The following is a 7,239-nucleotide window of genomic DNA, read 5'->3' on the forward strand; positions in this document are numbered from 1 at the left end:
AATGCTTGTATAGTGTGAGCCAAAAAAAATGAAATAATATGTAGTTTTCCGATCCCGGCTAATCACTTACAGTTACAGTTCAGCAATGTGAACATTGAAATGTCAATAATTTGTATTTTTATCCAGTTGAAGATTTCATTAATGTGTAAACAGTATAAGCAGTAATATTGGAGTGTTCTGTACAGAATATGACTATTCATTCATATCTGTTGTAGCAATGATAGCTCGATCAGTATCATAAATTATCAATCTTTACATATTCACAATCTATAACTATTATTGATATGCACATCATCATCATTATTCTACCGAATTTTCACATTAATTATGCAAATTAGTTCATCATTTGCATAATTGGTATCTGTTGATCAGGGTTCTAGCGAGCCTGGAATTTGTTCCCGTCATCCCACCTGTCGAGTGCTGAATGGGGTTTCCGGGGAAATTTTGTAATCTGGACCCTCTGAAACGAAAAGTTTCGTTTTCACAATCACCAATTTCAAAACTGAATTCTAAAGAACTAACTACTCCCCTTTTTAAGAACATACAGAAAAATTCCACACAGAATATAGTATTTATCTCATCACCCCTGTTTAACGTTTAGCTAATCAGATGGGGCCACTTGAATTCTCTTTCGGTGGAAACCACATGCAACGCGCTTTCACTGATTTCATCTGAACAGGGCTATAGTGGGCGGTCGAGCTTAGGCCGTATGTCTTGATCTGAAGGTCGACAAATTTTCTCGGCTGATGATCTTTCTTCTGTGTGAAAGGGTCTCTGTGTGAAAGGGTCTCTAGCGAATGGAGACTGTCTGGCCAATTTGATACGTCTTTTTCCACGCTAGGATCTGATTGGGGATTAATATCTAAAGCTACGTTTCTTCTATGCTTTCAGTTTGACAAGTTATGTGCAAAATACGGTGGCCCGGTGTCCAGTCTACTGCCGAATAGGAGTATTCCGTATGCACATATTGTGATTTTGTAATAGTTTATTTTTGCAATGGGTTGATATTGCAATAGTCCATATATTACATTGGAAATAGATTTTTGGGTTGAGATATTCATTGTGATGTCTGACCTCAAATTTTCTGCCATGGAATGCCAAAATACTAACTTTAGAGCAGTGATTATTTTTCTAGCATGGCTTTATGCGTAGTTTAATGCATTGAAGTGACAGAAAAGTAATGCAGATGACCAAATGTTGACATTCAGGTCTCCATATTTCTAGGTATAGGGGCGTATTTCACCAAAAACTGCATTTCCCCCCAAAATTTTACCTCCCCTATAGCTATGAAAGCATTACGTTTCCAACCTGTCACAATCTTCGCCCGCATGGAGATGTGCCCATGCCATGTTTGCGGATGGATTTTGACGAAGCGTGCGGTTATGCGGCCACTGAAGTCTCTGAAGTCGTTGTAGACCTCCGTGTCTCTGTCGTCATTCGCCGGAAAAACCTGCAGCATTTAAAGACATTGACTATATGCCAAGAATATCGAGCCCTCTTTAGAAACAGCTACATCCACACTTTAAGAAGTTCAAGTTTATCTAACGACAAAGTATACTGGCAAAGGAAACAAACCAATACAAACATAGAAAAAGTTTCAATGTTTCATGATATAACTTATATCTTTCTTATTACTAAAACAGCAAGGGTAGCATAAGTCTGTGATATAGTGTTACAGTCAATATAATTGAGGCTAATCATGGTATAAAGATATATTGAAATCTATCTGTAGCCCCGGTTCTCTTGAAATCTGAAATCTGTTGTTATAGAATAAAGAAATATACATAGCTGACGCAAAACATTACATCTAGAGCATTCCATGACAAAGTGAAATTAATATTCAATTTGCTTTGCACAAAATGGGCAAAGTCATGGGCTACATTTATATATATTTATAGTATCTGCCTGTTTCTACATTCAATGTAGGAATACGATTTTAGCATGCAAATATCTTAGTAGATAGCTATCCAACTAAAAGGAGGAATGATTCTTACAGTAACTTGCCCATCAGCATTGGTGTAGAACTTCTCATCGCCATTTTCATCGCCGTATGAAATGATGTAGGATGTGACGTATTGGTCATATATGCCGGAGTTCCTGCCTTTGGTGATGATTCCGGTAATGACGCTCACGTCGCCAAAGTCCCTCATCAGCCATTGGTCCTGGTCATTGGTTGCTGCTGCCCATGCACCTGCTGCATCTGCAGTCTCGCGAGTGTTGATATCTGCACGGTCAGCTGAGTGACCTGAATCCCACTCCGAGGATGCTGACCAGGATGGAGATTCTAAAACAAAGAAAAACATCACGTTTGTTAACTAAATATGAAGCCAGAGCTATAGTTACTTTGACTATCAGCGTATAGTTTACGCACATATTTTAGACTGGTTTATTCAGCAAAGAAGACCAGAAACACTAACAAGCTTCGATCATTCCTGGCAGCTGCGATGGCTGAATTGCGAGGAATGTTTTGACAAGACATTTCGACAAAATATGTACTTTTATCAATTTTAACAGAGTAGATTACATTTAAAACAGCGATTAAAATCTATACAGCGTATTCAGTCAGGTGACCCTCCTTGTAGCAACTGGCCGGGCTGCAACGAGCAGGCTGCCCCCATGTTGAGGTACAACATATTGCCGACTTGGGGATGTACCCCAACATTACGGCGTACGGGGACAAGGCCGTCACATGAAACACCCTATAGGGGCATCAGAGCGTTATTACACCTTCAGTACGGAGTAGTAATGAAATAAACAAATCAAAACACAGGGTAGATTTACAACAACAACCTCTGTGAACATCTTTGAGTTCAGAACCTGCCAACCCGGTCAAAATGGGTTAAATCACAAGGTTCGATTGGGTTCCAAAGGTGAAAGTGGGTTCTGACGTAATATAAGTCCGTGTACCACAGTTCATTCAGCCGTTTGACCAAACTAAGCATATCGACTTACCATGCATGTGAACTTCAGCCGAAATCCTTCACCACTGCCCCCACTTCAGATCAGTGAAATACCTTTAGCTGTTGTGCCCTGTTTGAAGGTGCTAGGACTACACAAACAAAACGACCTCTGATGGGACAAGTCAACTCAATGTCAGGGGCAGCCTCCGAGAAACTCTACCTCTTGAAACGCCTGAGAAGATTCAGCCTGTCTACAGCTGACTTGACAACGATTTACACTTGCTACGTAAGGCCCATACTGGAGTATGGTGTACCAGCCTGGTCCCCTGGACTCACACAATCCCAAGTTGGTAAACTGGAAAGGCTACAGAAACGCGCGTGCCGTAACATCCTCGGGGACTCATACACAACGTACTCCTGTGCACTTCAACGTCTTGAACTGACTACGTTAGCTGAAAGAAGAGAGCAGCTATGTGTAAAGTTCGCAAGAACACTGTTCACGTCAGAGTACAGGGAATGGCTACCCCCTACGAGAAGAGAAGTCTCAGGCCGTGCAACCAGAAACTCCCAGAAACTGAACTGCCCACGGGCCAGAACAAACCGTTACAGTAATTCCCCTATCCCATACATGTGTTCATTACTGAACAAATACGGACAATAATCATCCCTAACCGTCTATATATAATGTCTGGCATTTGTAAATTTCGTTTATACTGTTCTTCGTGAAATCAAACAACTCTTAACTTGTATATTTTGAATTTATTTACTTTTGACCATGAGAAACTGAATAACTCCAAATATTGCGTGTACATTTTTTAAACGTTTTTATGCTGTAACTAAAAGATTTTAGTCTTACGAGCAGTAATATACTTCCCTGCAAACAAGTATTCTTAACCAAAGGATTCAGAATTATGTGCAATATTATATGTCTTTGTGAGCGTTTTTAAAACAAATTGTCTGTAAATGGACTGCAATTCAGTGGTATTTTCACTGCGATAGCTCAATAAAGATATCTTGAATCTTGACTGCCAGCATTAAGAGGGTCAAAATTTCAAACTTTGGCATGATGTTACGTCAATCAAAATTGAAATGATGAAATAATTTAAGGCTGGCTAAACCACTGAATCATACACATACTCAGGTATGCTGCCCCCTGTTGGAGCTCAGCTGATTTGCTGATTTTTTCCATCGAAGATGACGGATTAAGCAACTTTTTGTCCGTCCTGAGCATTAGAATCCCGTCAAATGACGGAAAGACGGACACTGGCTAGAACAGTGCTGTTGATGTTCCGCTTGCCACAGATTAATAGATTACATGTATATGAAACACTGTAATTATAGAATTTCCTCATTAATTATGCAAATTAAGTCCTCATTTGCATAATTTGCATTTAATCATGTACAACTGTCTCTCAGGTACCTACACACCAAAAATGATTAAAATACGTTGTTCCAATCTGGACTTATAGGCTTTAAAAGTTTTAACAAGAAACTAACCTGCAGTTCCAGAACAAGCTGCTAGGGGGACCAAACGTACGCCACTTTTCCTGACAGGATAAGCTATCTGTCACCAAAAAGTCAAGACCATAGCTTCTTCAGGACAAAAGATACAAAAACCGGAAGTTTTGATGCAGTACCAAGATCATCCACCAGGAGGCCCATACTTGACCTTTGTCTTTCCAAGACTTACCATCATACCAAATATCATCACAATCCATAAAGGCGTTCTGAAGTTATGCTGACTACAAAGTTGCGGAAACACACAGAGACACACACACATACATGATCTCTCATGTCATGCTGTTTACAAAGCGCAGACAGACACACAGACAGATACACACACACACGTACAAACTCTTCCGAAATGATAACATTCCTAGCAAAGGTAATAATGCACCGTCAGTTATCACAGAAAGTTGACTTAGGCCATGTTGATTTGATTATATGGATGACATCTGCGCGCGCATGAATTTTCGGCCGTTTCCAAAAAAAAAAAAGTTTTCAACCATACTGTAAATCGTACAAAACAGTTGCAAAATGAGCAAATATATACCGTTAGTTGCAAAAGGAATATTAAAAAATGATACCAATATCGCAAATTGCCAACATATAAAAAAAGACCAAAATGTAAAGAGAAATGAATTTAAAGAGTAGATTATTCACCAAACCATACACTGTGTCATTTTTTCAACCTTCATGACCACGTAGATTTCATAATGAAAGCAACTTTTTTTTTTTGCAAAACTTTTTTTTATTCGCACGCGCGCATCAGTTTTGGGGTTCCCAGAGGATGTCATCCATATAATCAAATCAACATGGCCTTAGGTAAAAAAACAAATGGAGTCTGGAATATGTCACGAGCCATGCAGTTTATCGGAAAAAGACATTTGAAACTCCGGAAGGACAAAAGTTCACGGTCAGTGTGCTGATACCCTGGAAGCCAAACTCGTTTTCCGGGCCGCAAGAGCCCTTTATCCGCTGGTGTGAATTACAACTACGGGGGACTCTAGCCCGGGGGGAGTTTGGTTGGCCCCACAACCTCCCACGGGCTCAATTCCACCGCAGCGGTAATTTAGGTCTGCGGGCGAAGGGCTTCTGTCTGCCGAAGGAAACGGCTAGCGGCCCGTAAACTTTGCTGACACCCAGGGTAGTGTGCTGATCGACCCTGCAACCTCTGCGTTGGCGATTTGCCATGTGGACTGTGAATCTAAAGGTTCTACCACTACGTTCTGACGTACTGTGTCAGAGATATATAAAGGGAATCAACACCAATTCCATTGAATTTCCTGAATTACCTGTCCAGTCACGTCACCGCTTAACGTCTGAGTCATGTGAATGAGAAAGTTTCAGAATCTGCGCTCTACAACTGCAAGTCGTATCAGTTTAAATCCTTCGTTAGGCCAAGTTGATTTGATTATATGGATGACATCCTCCGGGAGCCCCAAAACTGATGCGCGCGTGCGAATAAAAAAAAAGTTTTGCAAAAAAAAAGTTCTTTTCATTATGAAATCTACGTGGTGATGAGGGTTGAGCAAATGGCACAGAATATGGTTTGCGAATAATCTAGTCTTCAAGTTCATTTCTTTACAATTTCCTCTTTTTTCGTTTGATTTTGGCATTCTACGACATTGGTATAGTTTTTATTAATTTTTTTGTAACTTATGGTATATTTTTGCTCATTTTGCAACTGTTTTGTACGATTTACAGTATGGTTGAAAACTTTTTTTTTTTGGAAACGGCCGAAAATTCATGCGCGCGCGGATGTCATCCATATAATCAAATCAACATGGCCTAAGTTTCGTACAATGAATCACTGCCGTTGTCTTTTTACTAATTTAGGTTTCACCATTTACTACATCGTTCAAGTCACTGTTACAGAAATAAATATTTAAGTCAAGTTACTTGCGATCAAACCCGAAGAGTTGTTAGCTTTCCTTGAGTATGTGTTTGTTGAGCACTTACCCTACCCGCGCCATGTATGCGACATTATCTGGGTAATTGGGAACAGGTCAAGAGGTCAGTGCTTCAAGGCAGCCAAACGCTTCTATGTCATCTGGCGAAAATGCACGTCGAAAAGGAAACATGGTTCAGGTTCAAAATCGTATAATCGTACCTTCATGTTCTGTAAGACATACTCATTTGTCACGACTTTTCACAACATTCACTGTTTTTCATCAACGATTTGTTGCTTTATCGTGGTTATTTAAACGTATGGATGCGGTCTATTGACAAACTGAACCCCGCGAAGTTTTGACTGAATATTTTTGGCAGATCTGAATAATCTGAAGTCATGAACTATCGTTACCTGGCTGACAGGACCTTCAGGTCATCCGCACGGTGGATCTCTAGACCACAGAGAGCTTCTTCGGCAGAGGTATGGTTTTCAGAATAGACAGTAACTCAACGTTAGAATAGACTATCACGTTACTCTCTGTTGTGTTGTGTTGTGCAGATGCGTATGCCAGTCACACACTAAGGCCACACCAAGTAAATTTTATGGATCGGACGTCCTTTGGAGACCCTAAATCTAATGCGAGAGGGCGAAAAAAAAACAAAAAGAAGGGCCCTAAAAAACAAGATGCCTAGATTAGAAATATACTAAGAGACGACAAATGTTAGGACACAAATTGAATGAGGTGACACAGTATAACAAGCAAGAAGTCTTTTATTCATCATCAAAACAGCAATAAATCAGGTGGAACAGCAGTTGTCGTCCTGTCCTGTTTCCTTTTTTTAATCACATCTTCCCTTATCCCACTGTTGTGACTCTTTGGTCATAGTTACAGGAAGCGGAATTTCTTGTTTTTTTTTCTAGGAACAGGCCAAAATCAATGCGCGC

The sequence above is a fragment of the Branchiostoma belcheri genome, unplaced genomic scaffold (genome assembly GCF_001625305.1).
Source record: "Branchiostoma belcheri isolate BF01 breed outbred unplaced genomic scaffold, Haploidv18h27 scaffold95, whole genome shotgun sequence".
Lineage (NCBI taxonomy): Eukaryota > Metazoa > Chordata > Leptocardii > Amphioxiformes > Branchiostomatidae > Branchiostoma > Branchiostoma belcheri.